The 22338-nt window shown below is 35.1% G+C and overlaps 1 protein-coding gene across 4 annotated transcripts in view; it reads right to left on the bottom strand.

Moving 5' to 3' along the window:
• trps1 (trichorhinophalangeal syndrome I) overlaps window positions 1-2255 on the bottom strand; it is a 262736-nt gene extending 260481 nt beyond the window's left edge. For 2 of the 4 annotated variants that reach the window (XR_015516252.2, NM_001177934.1), the window contains 1 exon segment: window positions 1965-2255. The gene's annotated coding sequence lies outside the window, so the exon portion shown is untranslated. 4 annotated transcript variants of the gene reach the window in all.
• Window positions 2256-22338: the final 20083 nt, after the last annotated feature.

Consider the following 22338-nt stretch of genomic DNA (forward strand, 5'->3'; position numbering starts at 1 on the left):
GCTTTCTCCCTCCACCAAGGCCCAAATTCATTTGTCAGCCGTAAAGTTCCTGACTATACAGCGCTGATCTATTGCCTCTCTCCAAAGAGCTCACAGATGTGGAGTCATTTACATTTCAAATACACCTCAAGCTTTTCAATCACTTCAAACGCGCCTTATCAGACAACTCATGTGGATCTTATTCTTCTGTGTCGACTGAGAAGCAAATGGGAGCGCTAAATAAAATTAATTTTGAATGAATGTTTACGATGCACAAGAAATTAAATAATATTACGAGCAGATGGAGATTTCATCTTCTGATCTAAGCAAAATCACAATAGTTGAAGTAAATTAAGTCCTTGGAGAATATAAAAATAAAATGCAAGTGGAAAACTGTAGACGCGTGATGATGACAGAGCTGAGGTTCCCTGTTGACTGTATGTGAAACTTTGTTTACAGTTGGGAGTTTCTCTATATGATGACCTGCATTTGCCTGCACGGGCTTTGTCATTAAGAAACTTTTACTGACAAACTATTTCAGTAAGAAAAAAAGAACATATCATTTCCAGACTGCCCGAGTGTGGCAACTTTCAGGGTTTACAGGAAACATCGCAAACTCATCTACTGGAACCAACATGGGATTTCATATCTTCAACAATCAGACACAGGTTACGCTCTAGTGAAGTGTGGGTGATTTTATCAGCTTTGAGATAAATACTTGTTTCCACCCACTTGAAGATACTAATGACATCTAATGTGAAAGTGACTGTAAAACCAAATTAACTGGAAACATAACCACAGTTGCAGAACTGAGGAGTCAAAATACAAGTTACTTACGACATACACAACGAATATCTACTAAACACATATCAAATATGTTCCTACTGTCTGACTGATAACATCAGAAAGCAAACGATAAGAAGAAAACGACTATGTGTCAATAGAAAATGTACACAATCCACACACATGCCTTCATATTAGCGGATTAAAACAGACTTAACGTTATTTAAATTCCTTCAGTCGAGAAAGTTTTGTTTTAGAGAAAGGGAGAGAGTGATAAGCTCCATCACGCCACTATGGTCACGCCACAAGAAACTTTGTGAACTACAGCCCCCCAAAAACACACCTAAGTGCGAAAGTTGCCCACAAAGACGCTAAAGCAAATACTGAAAACTGTTTCCCACGAGTTAACTTTTACAGGTTAACAAAGAAACATCCAAATGAGGAAAATACCCACAGTCAGTTACCGCTATTCACAAAGTTTTCCTCAGAAACGTGCCGCGCGTCTCCATCGCCTCGAAGAGCACATCTTTCCACAACAAAAACCGCAAAATGTCGATTAAAAAGCCTGTTAGGATCCGCGGACTGTCATGTAAACAACTGCGAACTTCTTTGTGTGTGGAAAATGAAGTGTAACGTTCAGCGCGTTGCCATGCCTACGCGTTTTCTTATCGTACATCAGTTACGGAAAGTTTTCGAAGTTTGTGTGGAAAGCGCCATTCAGCTCGAAGCATCATCATTTACGCAAAAAAACAGTAGCCTACACACTTGGTGAAACTTTGTAGAACTTGAGTTGGGAAGCCATTAGCTACTTTAGCGCGCCGGTTTACACGTAAACAATGCGCCCCGGTCGCGGCTTACATTATTACTACATTCTGGATAATATCTTGCGCAAAACGCGTTGCAACACGGCGTGAAATGGCTGAAGAGAAATGGGAAGGAGAGCAAAACACCTCTAAGAAAAACTACTGGGAGCTACGATTTAAACTGGCGACAATTTCGCGAATGGCACGCCGAAATCCGCTCCTATTTTTTTTGCATTTGCAAAGTAGCAGCACTCAACTGATTCAGCAGCAGCAAATCCCTTCGCCCTTCTCTCAACATTACATAACATTCACCCCTAAAAGACATCAGGAACTACAGGCTAAAACGCACATCGTTCTTCTGCCGTGATCGCAATGCTCATTGATTCGCTTTCTCCTTACCTGTTGATTAAATTGCAATAGTCTTTGCAGTCTGAAAGATGGTGGAGCTTTGGCGTGAGCCATGGAGCGTCTTTGTGTTGTTTGTTTGTTGATCTCGGGCAATGATTTCTTTTTTATGGGGATGTAAGATTGCGAATTGCTCCTGTACACGTGAAATCTTGGGAGACTGTGTTTGATAGTAAAAAAAACGCCTGAGTCTGGGGTGGAAAAAAGGAGGCTGGTTTTTGCAGTGATCTCAGTTCTTTATCAGAAATGTTATCGCTTGTCAGGACCTCAGACTCCAAGCATTACGTCAGTTTCAAGACACCAACACTATTAATATCAAGAAGCCCTTGCGGAGGAAAGCGCCACCCTAGAGCGCGCACTCTTAAAGGGACAGTGACCGCTAAAAGAGCTCCAGCTCCAGCCGCTCTGCAGCTTCGCCATAGAAACTCACAGCTTTGCTTCTCAGCTGGTGGCTTCGCACTTCTGTTCTGAAAAAAAGGAAAAAAAAAAACACGTTTCCGCCGGTGAATGAAAAGGTAATTAGTTTTTCGCACAAGCCCTACGTTGCAACTCACAATACAAAGAAAACAATCAATGAAAATGCATTAAATTCGGGTTTATTTTCATGCAATTACTAGTTTTTGTCATGCAAGTTTGTCTCAGTTTTAAAGGAGAATAAAAAATATTTAGAGCAAGCTGAAACTTGGAAAAAGCATAAAATTAGTATTTATTTTCTTGCAATTACTAGTTTGTGTCTTGCAAGTTGATCTCTCACAATTTTAAAGAAAAAAGTATATTTAGAGCAAGCTGAAACTTGAAAAAGCATGCAATTCTGATTTATTTTCATGCAATTACTAGTTTATATCTTGAACGTTTATCTCTCACAGTTTTAAAGGGAAAAAAGTATATTTAGAACAAGCTGAACCTTGGAAAAAGCATGCAATTGGGATTTATTTTCATGCAATTAGTAGTTTATATCTTGCAAGTTTATCTCTCACAATTTTAAAGGGAAAAAATATTTAGAGCAAGCTAAAACTTGAAAAAAAATACAATTCTGATTTATTTACATGTAAATACTAGTTTATATCTTTAAAGTTGATCTTTTACAATTTCTATATAGTCTCCACTTTCCTTACTAATATGCAACTCCCTCTCTGACTCCTCCACTAACTACAAAAAATAAATTAATAAATAAATAAAAATAATAAACTACTAATGCTTTCCTTCTTAGACTTTACACACCTGAAACTTGCCTACAGCACTTATTCATTGTTGCTCTTATAGTTGTGTAAATTGCTTCCTTGTCCTCATTTTTAAGTCGCTTTGGATAAAAGGATCAGCTAAATGACTGAATGTAAATGTAAATGTATATTTAGAGCAAGCTTAAACTTGGAAAAAAACATACAATTCTGATTTATTTTCTTGCAACTACTATAGTCTGTGTTTTGCAAGTTTATCTCTCACATTTTAAAGGAAAAAATATTTAGAGCAAGCTTAAACTTGGAAAAAGCATGCAATTGTGATTTATTTTCTTGCAAGCTTTTAGTACTAAGTATATCTATATTTTAACTTGTATTCTTGCATTTATATCTTAGTTTTAGAGCTAATTTTATTTTAGAAAAATCAAACTTGAAATTGTTTTCAAAATTAATACAGAGAAAACAACACTGAAAAAAAAATCCAATTACTAGTTTGTCTCAAAGTTTTGACTTGTTTTCTAGCAAGTTTATCTTTCACGATTTTAAAAGAAAGAAAATATTTCGAGAATGTTTAAACTTGAAATTGTATTTAAAATTAATACAGAGAGAATGACAAAGAAAAAATTGTAATAAAATTCTGAATTATTTTCTTGCAATTTCTCTGTCTCACAGTTTGGACTTGTTTTCTCATAAGTTTATATCTAACAATTTTAAAGGGAAAAAATTATTTAGACAAAGTTTAAACTTTAAATTATGTACAATACAGACAAAATTATGAGCAAACACTTATGTCAATTTTTAAAATGCAAGATATAAACTCTTAAGTGCAAAAACATGAGAGGGTATGTTGAGTTTATATCTCACAATTCTGAATTTGGTAGCACTTTAGTTTATACTGATTCCCACTATTAATTACTGGCGTATTACATGCTTATTATCAAGATATTGGCTGTAAATGGCACTTATATGATCTTATTCTACATTCCTATACCCAAACCCAACTATACATATTAAGCAGCAAATTAGTACTTCATTTAAAGTCTGTTTTATAGCAAGAATTGTACCTTAACTTAAAGTTTGACCCTGAATTTATATACTATTACTCTGACTTTACTTCATGTAATCCCAACTTCTTTTTTCCCCTCAGAATTACAGGTATAACTTGCAAGAAAACTATTAAAGATTTTTTGAGTTTATAAGTCATAATTCAGTTTTTATTTCTAAGAGTCTCAAAATGTAGAGTTTATATTCACAATTCTGACTAACGAAAACACATTTTATTCTCTCACATCTTTATTTAACCGGAAGATATTAAATGGGAAAAAGTCATAACTCAAATGTCTACATAAGATTATTCATTCATTCATTTTCTTTTCTGCTTAGTCCCTTTATTAATGAACAAGATTATTATTAAAACAAATAGTCAAATGTTTAAATACATAAATACAGTATTGTGTACAAAAATAGATGTCTTATTGTGGCCACTACAGATTTTAGGAAATATTTCTGCGATTAAAATCTACAATAAACTGTTAATCAGTACTTTAAACTGTAAAATGTCCATCCATCTATCCACCCACGTGTCTGTCTATCCATCCATTCATCTATCTATCCACCAACCCGTCTGTCTGTCTGTCTGTCTATCTGTCTGTCTGTCTGTCTATCTAGCTATCTCCTCCACACAAAACAAAAAAAATAAATAATACAAAATAATGAAGGCTAGAATCTGTAGCATTATATTGATGGCAGTCCTGTTTTAAGCGCTAAATAAAATGATCTTTGTACAGTTCTTTTTTGAAACCTTGACAAACATTTTCTTTAACTGCATGGGCTTAAATTAGAAGTCGCAGCTGAATTTTGCGAGCGAGTTGGTGTGACATGATGTAGATGACTACTTTCTGTCAGTCTTATTGCTGCCAATCTCTCCTGGGTTATTAATAAAATAAAAAACTAAAAATAATAATAATAATAATGTGTATGGAACAACCCTCTGGCAAACATTTGAGAGAACGTAATAATTACAAATAAATGAAAACCAGAACATTTTAGATATTGTGCATGTTCATAAATATATGAATGCATTTCAGTTTGATTTTCAGGGACATATTTGTTTATTCAAAGCTTGTTCAGTAAAGTAGAACTGAAACCAAATAAGTGAAATGAAACGCTCTGTCATTCTGTGAGCATTTACTGACAGGTGGTGATTTCAGTGTGGAATAATTAGCAGAACACAAAGCAGTGCATGATGTTGAGGTTCTGATGACATCAAACGCTTTTGGGAAGTTTTGCGTGTCCTGTGGTGTGACATAATGCTCTCCGTCTATAGTCAATGACTTTTGTAGAATTATTCTGCATGCAACGATATTGCCTACAACAGTTTCCCACCAACAGTCAGAATATGTGTGCACCTTTAATGTCTATGTATTACAGTCAACATTGCTAACTGTTTTGTTTTTTGGGAGTATGTTGTATTTTGTCTGGAGCCAGCACCCAAGCTTTACACTCATCATACACGTGCTGCTGATGATGTGACAATAAAAAGTGATTTGATTTGATCTTATTTTGAAAAGATGCATAGCAGTTGACAAAAAAAATAGCATAACGTTTTTGGTATTACAATTTTATCTTACACTGAAGGCAACTGAAGTATATCCAAGTACTGTAATAAGTACTGGGCATAGGTTAAAAGATTAACTTTAACCGCAATTGTTTGGACATAATATAGGTGTGCAGAGTCTATATACACTCACCGGCCACTTTATTAGGTACACCTCACTAGTACCAGGTTGGACCCTTTTTGCTTTTAGAACTGCCTTAATCCTTCGTGGCAGAGATTCAATAAGGTACTGGAAACATTCCTCAGAGATTTTGCTCCATATTGACATGATAGCATCACACAGTTGCTGCAGATTTGTCGGCTGCAAGTCCATGAAGTCAATCTCCCATTCCACCACATCCCAAAGGTGCTCTATTGGATTGAGCTCTGGTGACTGTGGAGACCATTTGAGTATAGTGAACTCATTGTCATGTTCAACAAACCAGTCTGAGATGATTCAGGCTTTATGACATGGTGTGTTATCCTGCTGGAAGTAGCCATCAGAAGATGGAGACACTGTGCTCATAAAGGGATGGACATGGTCAGCAGCAATACTCAGGTAGGCTGTGGAGTTGACACGATGCTCAATTGATACTAATGAGGCCAAAGTGTGCCAAGAAAATCTCCCCCACACCATTACACCACCACCACCAGCCTGAACCGCTGATACAAGGCAGGATGGATCCATGCTTTCATGTTGTTGATCCCAAATTCTGACCCGACCATCTGAATGTGTCAGCAGAAATGGAGACTCATCAGACCAGGCAACGTTTCTCCAATCTTCTATTGTCCAATTTTGGTGAGCCTGAGCCTTTTTAGCTGACAGGAGCGGCACCCGGTGTGCTCTTCTGCTGCTGTAGCCCATCCGCCTCAAGGTTGGACGTGTTGTGTGTTCGGAGATGCTCTTCTGCAGACCTCTGTTGTAACGAGTGCTTATTTGAGTTACTGTTGTCTCTCTATCAGCTGGAACCAGTCTGGCCATTCTCCTCTGACCTCTGGCATCAACAAGTCATTTACTCCCACAGAACTGCCGCTCACTGGATATTTGCTTTTTTCAGACCATTCTCTGTAAACCCTAGAGATGGTTGTGCGTAAAAATACTAGTAGATCAGTAATTTCTGAAATACCTAGACCAGCCTGACTGGCACCAACAACCGTGCCACGTTCAGTCACTTAAATCTCCTTTCTTCCCCATTCTGATGCTCAGTTTGAACTGCAGCAGATCGTCTTGACCGTGGCTACATGCCTTAATGCATTGAGTTGCTGCCAAGTGTTTGGCTGATTAGACATTTGCTTTAGAAATTGGACAGGTGTACCTAATAAAGTGGCCGGATATACACAGGGTACAGAAAGAATTCAGACCCTCTTACATTTTTCACTTACATTTTTCACTGCAGCCATTTGCTAAAATCATTTAAGTTAATTTAGTTCCTCAATGTTGCACACACAGCTCCACATATTGACAGAAAAACACATAACTGTTGCTGATTTATTAAAAAAGAAAAACTAAGTTATCACACGGTCCTAAGTATTCAAACCCTTTGCTCAGTATTTAGCAGAAGAACGCTTTTGATCTTATACAGCCGTAAGTCTTTTTGGGAGGGATACGACAAGTTATTCACACCAGGATTAGGGAATCCTCTGCCGTTCCTCCTTGCAGATCCTCTCCAGTTCTGTCAGGGTGGATGGTAATTGTTGGTGGACAGCCATTTTTAGGTCTGAATACTTTCCGTACCCACTGTTTATATATAATATGTCATTCATTCATTTTCCTTCGGCTTAGTCTCTTTATTCGTCAGGGGTCGCCACAGTGGAATGAACCGCCTATATATAATATATACATATATACGACACCGATTATATATAAATTTAAATATCTATGTAACAAATTTGTTTTGTTTTTATGAATGAACAGTTGAAGTCAGAATTATTAGCCCCCTTTGATTTTAATTTATTTATTTTTGTTATGTTTAATTGTTAATAAGTATTAATAATTTTGTTAAATGATGTTTCACTGAGCAAGGAAATGTTCACAGTATGCCTGATAATATTTTTTCTTCTGGAGAAAGTCTTTTTTGTTTTATTTCGGCTAGAATAAAAGCAGTTTTTAATTATTTAAGCACCATTTAAGGACAATATTATTAGCCCCATTAAGCTATATTTGTTTTCAATAGTCTACAGAACAAACCATCATTATACAATGACTTGCCTAATTACCCTAACCTGCCTAATTAACCTAATTAACCTAGTTAAGCCTTTAAATGCCACTTTAAGCTGTATAGAAGTGTCTTGAAGAATATCTAGTCTAATATTATTTACTGTCATCATGGCAAAGATAAAATAAATCAGTTATTAGAAATGAGTTATTAAAACTAATATGATTAGAAATGTGTTGAAAAAAATCTGATCTCCGTTAAACAGAAATGTATTAAAAAAAAAACAGGGGGCTAAAAATTCAGGAGGTCTAATAATTCCTATAATGTTAAATAAAATCAAATTAACTTTTCTATTTATCTCCAGTTTGTATGACAAAAAAGCACACTTAAAACATGATTAACTTCTTTAAATGAATTTAGGTAACATAAAAAAGTATTACAGTATTTACCCATATTTATGGGAGTATTTATTACATTACAGTATTGTTTTTGACAGAATTTAATATGCTTTCTGTGTACATGAGATCACTTTAGTAAATGTAATTGATGCAGACACTGAATGGGGAGTGTTAGCGTCTGTTCTCATCCGTGACAAACCAGAAACCGTAAGTCCAACGCTCTGTAATTACTAGTCCTGTCCACATTAACGAGTTCAAGATGAACCAACCACTTGTTGTCAAACATACAACACACACACACACACACACTCTCTCTCTCTCTCTCTCTCTCTCTCTCTCTCTCTCTAAAGTGAATACAAAATACCCTCTGCAGTAATTTGATCAAGAGTCGAGTTTTGATTTTATTTTTAAAATTATGTACCAAAATGCAAGAAGCACATATTGAATTTATTTCTTGCTACTTTCAATGTTTTAGTTGAACTTGCATCACACAAACTGACTACAAATATTAAGTTTGTATAACTTAAAAAATTGAGTTCAAGCCTGATTAGCTCATTAAAATAAGTGAAAATAATTAAAATGTGCAATTTTAGAAACTTAGAAATGCATGAAAATTCACTTCAAAAGCATTCTTTCTGTCTTAAATTCTTTATATAGCTTTAAAAAATTGTTGAAACCTGACTAAATTAGTAAAATAAGTTATTAAAATAAAATATTTGATACTTTTTTACAGTGTAAACCTTGTGTAAAAACTTTTTTTTCTTCCACAGGTACATTGTAAAGAATGTCTATAAATGAAGTTTTCCACATTTTCTGAGTTTCATTTTTAATTTTACCATGTTTATTTAAGCTTTTGAATTGCATTATGAAAGGTTAATCTTTCTTCCAACAACTATCAACCTTCAAAATTGCCAAAAAGTGACTTTTATGAACATTTGTTAAAGTTTGCAGTGATTTATTGTCTGTGTTTCTGTTGTAAATTACGCTACAAAAGCCTTGTAAACTGCACTTTTTTTTTTTTACATACTTATTTGTCAGGATTTTTGCAGGTTTCAAGTCAAAATTAAGACTTAAGACCCTTTTAAGGCCATTATGAATTAAATTTTAGACTTACAGAACTAAAACACCAGTTATATCTAACAGCTTGCCGCAGACAAAAAAATCTTAGCTGCATAATTGAATGTGTCAAAACATGAAAACTATTTGCACACTTTTTTTCAACATATATATATATATATTTTTTTTTTCTTAAATGACAAGTTTAGCATTGGTAAAAGTATATTTATTGTGGAGACAATTACATAAAAAAAACAAAATACACACTCTAAAGTGAATACAAAATACACTCTGGAGTAATTTGATCAAGAGTAGAGTTTTGATTTTATTTAAAAAAAATATGAACCAAAATGCATGAAGCACATATTGAAATTTATTCTTGCTGCCTTCAACTTTTTAAAACTATATATATCTGTTGGCTTTTGGAATATAACTTCTATTCAACCTAATGCGTTTCTGTTATAAACCCTTAAGTTTCATGCCTATTTATAAACATTATGTCTACTCCCCCTTACTTCTGTAAAGAGTTTTTGCATGAATGGTAGATAATGTAAAGGAATATATTGCTCTGTTGTTAACACAAGAAACTGTGGAATTGTTTTTAGTTTTCTTTCCCTCATTTGGGAATTTCATTTTGGAGAAATTGCTGTAAAATGTCTAATAGCTATTGTAAACTGTATCTCTTCGCAATAAAAAAAAGCTTAAATATAAATTTTTATATATATATATATATATATATATATATATATATATATATATATATATATATATATATATAAAGATACAAGAGCTGTCACTGGGGTGCTAACTTTTCAAAAGATACACATTTGTACTAAAAAGGTCCATATTTGTACTTTAAATATTTGTACCTAAAAATTTGAAGAGGTACACTTTTGTACTTTTAGGTGCTAATATGTACCCTTGAGGTATTAATATGAACTCTTTAGGTACAAATGTGCACCTTTATAAAAGGTACCACCCCAGTGACAGATATCGTTCTATTAAGTTATTAAGATGGATTGATGGTGATTGAAGGGATGTCAGACCGATTATGTTGGGTTAATAAGGAAATAAGGAAAATTAAGGCCTGTTTAAAATAAATTAAGACACAAAACACAATATTTCAGTCAATTTAAGACTAAAATTTAAGGCATTTTAAGACTTTTTAAGACCCCACAGATAGCCTGTCTATGTATTATTTCTTATGTTATTTCAGACTACTAAAATGTCAATAAAAGTCACCTTGCTAAACTGCAGAGCTGAGTTTTCACCTTTAAAAGTCAACAAAGCAGCGATCAGCACCCTATAATGCAATTCACAACTGTAAAGAAACAAAAAACACTTAACAATTGTTCATTAACTGATAATATTACAGTTAAAAGACAAGGCAATTGCATGTAGAGAAAAAGTAACCCCCCAAAAAATGCATTAGAAAAGCACGCAGAACACATGCGTCCACCAAAATCATAAATTACATCGCATGTTTCCATGAACTCATTTGGGGAGCCCCAAAGCGGCACACCACTAAACCCAATTCAGACTCTTTTAATGATTAAAAAAAGCAGAAATCATATTTTGGGAGCTCCTCGGTCATCTCTCCGCCAGCGTGATCAAACTGTCTTAAATATGAAACCCGAGAAGCAAACTCAATGTTGTTTATTTCGCATTGAGATATCATGCCATGAAGTGGACGTCAGCGAAATATTTTTAGTCCCGTGCTTTCGTTCTGCAAGACATATTGCATGCTGCTGAAGTTAGCGCCAACACTGTGTTTCGGTGTAGCCTTTCCTCTGTCCATGTTAACAGCCAGACTCATCATGTGTCAGATTTAGAAAAGGCTGCTGTGTGTGTGTGTGTAGGAGACACTGAACGCTTCCAGAGATACAATAAAACACACTGACGGCATGTGCTCAACAGTAGGCACATATGTAAGCAATGCGCACACACACACACGCACACACACACACCAACACTCGCGTATTTCATTTAAATCACTAGTTGAAGAAAGGTTAGGGGATGATAACTTATTTTAGTGCTGGGATTTGGTTAGTGGTCTGAAGCTTTTTTATTTTCCAGAGGACTGTATGGGAGTAGAGGGACCGCATATGGACTTTTAAATGCATTTAAATTATTTTAGAAGGTTACAGTACTTTTTTTCTCTCTTTTAAAGTTATGTTTTTGACGTGTCCTGTTTTTTTTTTTTTTTTTTTGTCTGAGAAAATAATGTTTATTAATATTATAAAAATAAACATAGAGAAATCGCCCAGTCAAATCATTCATCAAAACAGAAAGGTTAGAAGATGATAACTTATTTCAGTGCTGGGATTTGGGTAGTTATTTTTCCAGAAGACACTATATTGTGTATGGAGGGCTTGCATATATAACATTGAAATATACACTTTTTAAAAAGATGCTTTGAACCCATTGTTTAATTTTATAGATAATGTGTTTTGACCAGAAATTTGTCAAATATGGCATCAAAACAATTAAAATGTAAAACATTGTATTTTGACCTGTTTTTATTTTGTCTGAGCTGTATTAGGACTATTTTGGTAAAGTTTATTTGAAATATTAATGCAGAAAATTATATTTAAAATGCTTTCTGTGTATATAAAAACACTTTGTGAATTTAGTTTGATGTGGACACGTGAAACATCTCATCTTTTATATTTGCTACATTAACAACATTTAAGTCACTTTTAGGTCCAACTGATAAATAAATAAACAAACAAACAAACACATAAATTAATAAATAAAATGAAAAACTGAATGAATGAATGAATGAATGAATGAATGAATGAATTAATTAATAACTGAATGGATAAATAAATAAATGAATGAATAAAAACAAATAAAATAAACAAATAAATAAATAAATAAATAAAATGAAATGAAAAATTGAATGAATTATTAAATAACTGAATGAATAAATTTAAATAAAAATAAATTTATAAATGAATGAACAAATAAAAAATAAAATGAATAAATAAATAAATTAATTAATTACTGAATGAATGAATAAATAACTGAATGAATAAATGTAAATAAATTATGAACAAATAAACAAATAAAAATAAATAAATAAACAAATAAACAAATAAATAAATAAATAAATAAAATTAAAAACTGAATGAATGAATAAATAACTGAATGAATAAATTTAAATAAATACATAATGAACAAATAAAATAAATAAATAAATAAAATAAAAAACTAAATAAATGAATAAATAACTGAATGAATAAATAAATGAAAGAATGAACAAATAAACAAATATAATAAATTAATTAATTAATTAAATAAATAAAATTAAAAACTGAAAGAATGTATAAATAACTGAATGAATAAATTTAAATAAACAAATAAATGAAAGAACAAATAAACAAATAAAAACGTAAATAAATAAATTTCTCATGTTTAAGCACAGCAGTACAAACAGACTAAAAGATTTGAACAGAAACTTATTATATTTTATTTAAATGATATACATATCGATATTTGCAATCTCTTATAGACCCTCACAATCCCTAAGTGCATCTCCTGTGGGCAACAGAAGTGCATGTGTGGCACAAATGTAATTCATAAATGGGCACTTTTCAATTTTAGCGTCGGGTTCAACCATGCAGCGTAAATGGAATTTGCAGAGTGTAACTTCTGAATAAAAGGGAAATCTGAACTGGAAGAACGGCTCAAGGTGATTCTTCTACATTACTTTTGCACTCCAAGGAGCAAAATAAGTGATACATGGAGGGGCCGGAATAAAAACAATTTTATACTTGAGTAAAACATTTCGGCAGATACATTTCCACATGAATAATTATATTATTTTTTCCTCTCCTCGAAAAACAAAAATAGAGGACGGGAGAAAAACACTTTCACTGCGTCAGATGAATAAGAGCTGAGAGTCGATTCTTAAATAAAATGGAAAAGCTGCTGTGATTAAAACGAGACGAGCAAACCATGTGGAGAACAGCTAAAGTCTTAAAGACACCAAACTAGATGAGAAACAGCAAAGGAGAGAACGTTTTCCACATATCAGTTCTCACTGTGTGTCAACACTAATTACACCATTAGCTAAAACTGTATCAGAGGTGAGAACACTTCCACATATAACCTGAAGCCTGACACAGAAGCTCTAACAGAGATGACATTGTGTAAAACAGTCCTTTTAGTTAATGGATCACACTTTACAATAAGGTTCATTAGTTAATGTTACTTAATGCATTTATTAACAGGAACAAACAATAAAAAATACATTTACTATTTGTTCATGTTAGTTACTGTTAGTTAATGAAAATACAGTAGTTCATTGTTAGTTCATGTTAACTCACGGTGCATTAACTAATGTTAACAAGCATGGACTTGAATATTAATAATGCATTAGTAAATGTTCAATTATGAGTAATAAATGCTGTACATGTGTTGTTCATGATTAGTTCAGGTTAGTAAATGCATTAACTAATGAACCTTATTGTAAAGTGTTACCAGTAAACGACTGTGGTGTTTAAGTAAAAAAGGACATTAAATATAAAACCTTATACACATTTATACACACACATATATATATATATATATATATACACAAACTTACCGGCCACTTTATTAGGTACACCTTACTAGTGCCGGGTTGGACGCCCTTTTGCATTCAGAGCTTCCTTAATCCTTCATGGCAGAGATTCAACAAGGTGCTGGAAATATTCCTACAAGATTTTGCTCCATATTGACATGATAGCATCACACAGTTGCTGCAGATTTGTCGGCTGCACATCCATGATGCCAATCTCCTGTTCCACCACATCCCAAAGGTGCTCTATTGGATTGAGCTCTGGTGACTGTGGAGGCCATTTGAGTACAGTGAACTCATTGTCATGTTCAAGAAACCAGTCTGAGATGATTCACGCTTTATGACATGGTGCGTTATCCTGCTGGAAGTAGCCATCAGAAGATGGAGACACTGTACTCATAAAGGGATGGACATGGTCAGCAGCAATACTCAGGTAGGCTGTGGCGTTGACATGATGCTCAATTGATACTAATAAGCCCAAAATGTGCCAAGAAAATCTCCCCCACACCATTACACCACCACCACCAGCCTGAACCACTGATACAAGGCAGGATGGATTCATGCTTTCATGTTGTTGATGCCAAATTCTGACCCGACCATCTGAATGTGTCAGCAGAAATGGAGACTCATCAGAGCAGGCAACGTTTCTCCAATCTTCTATTGTCCAGTTTTGGTGAGTCTGTGTGAATTGTAGCCTCAGTTTCCTGTTCTTAGCTGACAGGAGCGGCACCCGGTGTGCTCTTCTGCTGTTGTAGCCCATCTGCCTCAAGATTGGACGTGTTGTGTGTTTAGAGATGCTCTTCTGCAGACCTCTGTTGTAACGAGTGCTTATTTGAGTTACTGTTGTCTCTCTATCAGCTGGAACCAGTCTGGCCATTCTCCTCTGACCTCTCGCATCAACAAGGCATTTGCGTCCACAGAACTGCCGCTCACTGGATATTTCCTCTTTTTCGGACCATTTGCTGTAAACCCTATCGATGGTTGTGCGTGAAAATCCCAGTAGATCAGCAGTTCCTGAAACACTCAGATCAGCCCGTCTGGCACCAACAACCATGCCACGTTCAAAGTCACTTAAATCTCCTTTCTTCCCCATACTGATGCTCAGTTTGAACTGCAGCAGATCGTCTTGACCATGTCTACATGCCTAAATGCATTCAGTTGCTGCCAAGTGATTGGCTGATTAGAAATTTGCGTTAATGAACAACTGGACAGCTGTACCTAATAAAGTGGCCGGTCATTGTATATACACTCACCGGCCACTCAGCCACTTTATCCCAGCCGGGACTTGATCCAGCGACCTTCTTGCTGTGAGGTGACAAGCATGCATTGAATACGTGAGTCAGTAAGTGGATCCAAATCAGTCTGAATCACGATCAAATCCCCAAGCGGATGCTCATATTCAGTCTTCCTCCAAAATTCTCGCACTCCTGAAGATCATAAACGTTTGACCTTTTCCCTCCACTGCTTATTGTCTGTATCAACAGGTCTGAGTGTAGTTTCACTCCAGCAGTTTCTTTCTGAATAGACGTCCTAACGTAAACCTAGGCGACTCCAACCAGCTCATTGTGCTTTGAAGTGCTCTATCTGTCTTCCTTCTCTCTCTTTTCACCCACTCACACAAGTTCATATACATCCAGTAGATGTTACCTTCATTACACACGCCGAGGCAATAACAGAGGATACTAATGGATTTCGCAGCACTTTAAGTGATGAAAAGTGGCTGTGCGGTGAATGTTCATTCCATCTCGGGAGAAGATGAGCAAGACTTCAAAAGAAAGGAGTAGAATAAATATTCAGAGGGAGCTGGGCTCTGGAACTGATTGAGCATTATGGAAAACCTCTTAGGTTATCACCGATCCGAGAACACGAAGCTTTTAATCACCGCTTTCTCTTTGATTACCGAGCAGGTATAGGATTTCTCTCATTTTATCGAGCCATCTATACTGCGACAGATGCTGACAGAGCTGCTTATCTACTGCAGTCCTTGACAGGCTTGCTATCTGTATCTCCGGCTCTTTTCTCAGGAACACAATGTGTGTGTCTGTGTGTGTGTTCTCATGAAAGAAGACAGCTTGTTACGACAATTTCATGCTATTATGATCACTCCAAATGTAACGCAATCATATATAAGCTATATCTCTCTTGAAAATGCATCAGGAGATAAGGGGATGAGAAACAGCGGGCGGAAAAATAACAAGAGATTCTGTTCAAATTACTTTACATCACGGGTGATGTTTTTTCCTGTTGCTTTACGAGTATATCATTGGTTCGATTATCATGGGGGGGAAAAAGTACTGATGAAATTTGTATGTTGAAATTGATTCAGACAAAAGGATCTCTGCGTGACGAGTGATATGAAATAAGAGATGTTAAATAAATATGTTCTTCCTGAAGCTTAAACGCATTTAAAGGTGCAATAAATCAAGTCCCAACCGTCACTGGGTGATGAGCAAACTGTACTAAATTGTACAAATCAGATCATAAGAATTCATACGAATTAGCAACTAAATCAAATTCGAATACGAATTGCTATGACATTGCGTTAGACCAGTGGTCACCAAACTTGTTCCTTGAGGGCCGGTGTCCTGCAGATTTTAGCTCCAACCCTAATCAAACACACCTGAACAAGCTAATCAAGGTCTTACTAGGTATACTTGAAACACCCAGGCAGATGTGTTGAGGCAAGTTGGAGCTAAACCCTGCAGGGACTCCGGCCCACCAGAACCAGACTATCAAGCCTAAAGGCTGATTTAAGTTGTTCTAGATAAAAGCAACGGCACACGCTAGAAGAAATATTGTCCAATTTAAAAGGAGTTTTTGTTCTGAAATGTATGTTTTATTTCTTGCAGCTGAGCAACACGATAAACTGTGATCTCCGCAGGTACACCTCATGTGCTTTATTCAGTGTTAAATGCTAATAATGTGAGTTTGAATGGCATTTCACATCATATTTATTGCCATACTACTGAAAGCAGCAGCAGATAGTTCACCTCAGATCTACAAAATAAAATAAACTGTTTGGAATTTAACTTTAGACTATTAAGACATATCAGTCATTATCGTTTCGTTGGAGTGCAGTGAGTGCACTATTCTGTACTTCTGAATGGCTGTATTTATATTTCGGTCATGTTTTGTCCTCTGCAAAAAGCCAAATTGCTTATCACTGTGCATCTCGTCACGTAGCATGTTGTTAGGACACAAGGTCAGGGCTTAATTTGTGCTGGAACAAGCCGGATACGGCACCTCTGAAATCTCACCCGGCACCTTATTTTACTGATCCCCCTCCTCACACGTACACCCCCTTGCCCGCTCTTTATTTTCTATTAGACTCCACTACCCTCTTCACTTTCGTCCGTGACATCTCCCCCTCTCTTCACTTTCATCTGCGTATCCCCCTCTCTTCACTTTCATCTATGACACCACTCTTTAATTTCGTCCATGACACCTCTCCCTCCTCTGGAACATGATTCGTTACCCTGATTTGTTCCAGGACCTCGCAGTGTTTACCAGAACCTCGCTCACCTAATGTTTACGTTCTTAATATTGATATTATTTGCTAATTAATAACCACCTCATGTTGAGCTCTGAATCTGCATCTCATTTAGGAGTCTGCTACTGTTCATCGGAGGTCGGATTTCAGTCACAGACACACACTTTGAGAGCCTTCATGACTGAATGAATGAAATGCGATGTATTCTAGCAAGGCAACGCGTGGTGTTGAAATATAATTGACTAAAGTTGCAGTGGGTGTGCTAAAGGGACCAAAACAATGACAAATGTTTCGGCACATAGCGCACATTTTTTAAGCAGAATATCTGACTTCAGCATTGTTTTTCAGATAAACAAGAATGTTCACTTTTTAGCATGTTTCTGAAATATCTGCAAACATATTATGGCATTGTTATGCTTTAAAAGAGTCAAAACCTTACAGCACCTTTCACAACGACACAAAGATCATGGGTTCGATTCCCAGTAAAAGTAGGAACTGATCAAATGTAAACAATGTAAGTAAATAAAATAAAAATAAACATTTATAAATTAAATGAAACAGTTGGCAAATGCATTGATGTATAGGGTAATATTTATTCATTTTGCTTAAACAGTAAATGTCACTAGAACTACAAATGCCACAGGTTCGATTCCCAGACAAAATTCTACACTGAATGCAATGTAATTTACTCTGAATAAAAGTGTTCGGCAAATGCATTAATGCATGCGTGACATTTACTGAATTAGCTTAAAAAGCAAAGCATGTCTATAGAAATGCAAAGGTTATGGGTTCGATTCCCAGGGAGAGCAAAAACTGATAAATAGTGTACATCGAATGCAATGCAAGTCACTTCGAATAAAAGTGTCTGGAAAATGCACAAATATATGTGTGATATTTATTTCTGTAGCTTTATAAGTATAGTATGGCACTAGAAACGCAAAGGTCATGGGTTCAATTCCCAAGGAAAGCGAAAACTGATAACAAATAAAGTGTACACTGAATGCAGTGTAAGTCATGTTGAATAAAAGAATATATCAATTATTTGAATATGTTTGTAATATTTCCTTCTGAAGCTTAAACACATTTAACATCGACAGCAACTGTTTATGGGTTCGATTCCCAAACAAATGGGATTTGATCACATTTCTATATTGAATGCAATGTAATTTACCCTGAATAAAAGTGTCTGACAAATGCATAAATATATATGAGGTATTTCTTCCTTTAACGTAAACAGAATAGCATGGTGGTAGAAATGCAAAGGTCATAGGTTCAATTCCCAGGGAAAGCTAAAATGCATAAAATTGTATGTGTGATATTTATTCCTTTAGCTTAAAGAGCATAGCATGTCTGAAATGCAAAAGGTCATAAGTTCAATTCCCAGGGAGAGCAAAACTGTGTACATCGACTGCAATGCAAGTCACTTTGAATAAAGGTGTCTGGCAAATGCACAACTACAGTACATGTGTGATATTTATTCCAGTAGCTTTAACAGTATAGCATGGCGCTAGAAATGCAAAGGTCATAAGTTCAATTCCCAGGGAGAGCAAAAACTGAAGGTGGACATTGAATGCAATGTATATCATGTTGAACAAAAGCATCTATCAAATGTATAAATATGTTTGTAATTTTCCTTCTGAAGCTTAAACGCATTTAACAGCGACAACAATACAGTGTTTATTGGTTCCATTCCCAGACAAAGTGGGAATTGATCATCTTTCTATACTGAATGCAATCATTTACTCTAAATAAAAGTGTCTGGAAAATGCATATATGTATATGTGAGATATTTCTTCCTTTGGCAGGATCAGTATAGCATGATGATAGAAATGCAAAGGTCATAGGTTCAATTCTCCTGGAAAGCTGAACCATATAAAAAAAATGTACATCAAATGCAATATAAGTCACTTTGAATAGAGGTGTCTGACGAATGCACAAATTCACGTGTGATATTTATCCCTGTAGCTTTAACAGTATCATATTGCGAGAAATTCAAAGGTCATGGGTTTAATTCCCAGGGAGAGCAAAAACTCATAAAAGGTGGACATCAAATGCAGTGTAAGTCACGTTAAATAAAGGTGTATGTGAAATGTGTGATGTTTATTCCTGTAGATTTAACATTATAGCATGGTGCTAGAAATGCAAAGGTCATAGGTTCAATTCCCAAGGAAAGCAAAAACTGATAAAAAAAATGTACATTGATTGCAGCGTAGGTCATGTTGAATAAAAACATCTATCAAATGTATAACTGTGTTTGTAATATTTCCTTCTGAAGCTTAAACGCATTTAATATCGACAGCAAATCAATGTTCATAGGTTCCATTCCCAGACAAATGGGAATTGATCACATTTCTATATTGAATGCAATGTAATTTACTCTGAATAAAAGTGTCTGGCAAATGCATAACTATGTGTGTGATATTTATTGCTTCAGCTTAAAGAGCTTAGAATGTCTATAGAAATGCAAAGGTCATGGGTTCAATCCCCCGGGAGAGCAAAAAGGTGTACATCGAATGCAATGTAAGTTACTTTTAATAAAGGTGTCTGTAAAATGCGCAATTACATGTGTGATATTTGATCATGTAGCTTTAACATTATAGCATGGCACTAGAATGCAAAGGTCATGGGTTCAATTCCCAAGGACAGCAAAGACTGATAAAAAAAGTGCACTGAATGCAGTGTAAGTCATGTTGATTAAAGCATCTATCAAATGTAATATGTTTGTAATATTTTCTTCTGAAGCTTAAATGCATTTAATATCAACAGTAACTCAATGTTCACGGGTTCGATTCCCAGTTAAAAAAAGGGAATTGATCACATTTCTATATTGAATGAAGTGTTATTTACTATGAACAACAGTGTCTGGAAAATGCATAACTATGTGTGTGATATTTATTTCTTAAAGAGCAAAGCATGTCTATAGAGATGCAAAGGTTATGAGTTCAATCCCCAGGGAGAGCAAAAACTGATAAAAGGTGTACATTGAATGCAATGTAGGTCACTTTAAATAAAAGTGTCTGGCAAATGTGTAAATAAATGTGTGATATTTACTCCTGTAGCTTTAACATCATAACATGGCTTTAGAAATGCAAAGGTCATGGGTTCAATTCCCAGGGAAAGCAAAAACTGATTAAAAATAAAGTGTACACTGAATGTAGTGTATGTCATGTTGAATAAAAGCATATATCAAATGTATAAATATGTTTGAAATATTTCCTTCTGAAGCTTAAACATATTTAACAGCAACAGCAATACAATGTTCATGAGTTTGATTCCCAGACAAAGTAAGAATTGATCAAATTTCTATATTAAATCCAATGTAATTTACTTTAAATAAATGTTTCTGGCAAATGCATAAATGTATGTTTGTGTAATATTTCGTCCTTTAGCTTAAACAGTATAGCATATCTATAGAAATGCAAAGGTCTTGGGTTCAATTCCCTGACAGAGCAAAAACTGATAAAAGGTGGACATCGAATGCAATGTAAGTCACTTAGAATAAAAGTTTCTGGCAAAAGTGTGATATTTATTTCTGTAGATTTAATAGTATAGCATCGCACTAGAAATCCAAAGGTCATGGGTTCAACTCCCAAGGAAACTGATGAAAAAGTGTACATTGAATGCAGTGTATGTCATGTTGAACAACAGCATCTATCAATTGTATAAATATGTTTGTAATTTTCCTTCTGAAGCTAAAACGCATTTAATATCGACAGCAACTCAATGTTCATGGGTTCGATTCCCAGACAAAGTGGGAACTGATTACACTGCTATACTAAATGCAATGTTATTTACTCTGAATAAAAGTGTCTGGCAAATGCATAAATGTATGTGAGATATTTCTTCCGTTAGCGTAAACAGTATAGCACAGTGCTCGAAATCTAAAGGTCATGGGTTCAATTCCCAGGAAAAGCAAAACTGTATAAAAAGGTGTACATTGAATGCAATGTAAGTCACTTCGAATAAAAGTGCCTGCCAAATGCACATTTATATGTGTGATATTTATTCCTGTAGCTTTAACAGTATGGCATGGCACTAGAAATGCAAAGGTCGTGGGTTCAATTCCCAGAGAAAGCAATTACTGACAAAATGCGTACACTGAATTCAATGCAAGTCACTTTGGATAAAAGCTTGAGATAAATGTGTTGGTGATATTTCCTCATGTAGCTTAAAAAGCACTAACAACTCCAAGGTCATGGGTTCGAATCCCTGAGGGATTTAAATTTCAGTCTACAGGCAACCTAGGAAGTCTTCTCTTTTTATTTCAACACAACACACATTGGCAATAGCGCAATTAATTCATGAACGCTCTTTGATACTGCCTCTTTAACCGGTCAGAAAACTAGTCTCTAAGGTCAAAAATCTCTCTTTATACATCAAACCAGAATGTAGCCAGACTCAAGCTTAAGGCGTTTGAAGAAATACTCCACCTTTATAGAAAATAGGCACATTTTACAGTTAAATAGTGGAGTTTTACCATTTTTAATACATTCAGTCTATTTCTGGGTCTGGTGGGAGCCCTTTTAGCTTAGCTTAGCTTAGCATAGATCATTGGATCGGATTAGACCGTTAGCATCTCAAAAATGACCAAAGAATTTAGATAATTAAAGCTTGACTCTTTTGTAGTTACATGTAGTACTAAGACTGCAGACAAATGAAAAGTTGCTATACATTTCTCTAAGTTTAAATACTCTATCTCTCGCATAATAATTAAGGAACTTGCTGGCGTACCATAGATGCTAATCTTCTATGTATTCTAGTTCAAATAAATACAGTTCAAGTCTCCTCAGCATGCAAGTAGGTGGTCATTTTGGTTATATTGATGGAAGTTAGTGTCAGGACTCGATCAGCTTCATATTTTGTATGGAATATAATTTCGGTAGACTAATTATCTCAGACAAACACAGAACACCCAAACACTGCAAAGCTT

The sequence above is a fragment of the Danio rerio genome, chromosome 19, assembly GCF_052040795.2.
Source record: "Danio rerio strain M-AB ecotype USA chromosome 19, GRCz13ab, whole genome shotgun sequence".
Taxonomy (NCBI): domain Eukaryota; kingdom Metazoa; phylum Chordata; class Actinopteri; order Cypriniformes; family Danionidae; genus Danio; species Danio rerio.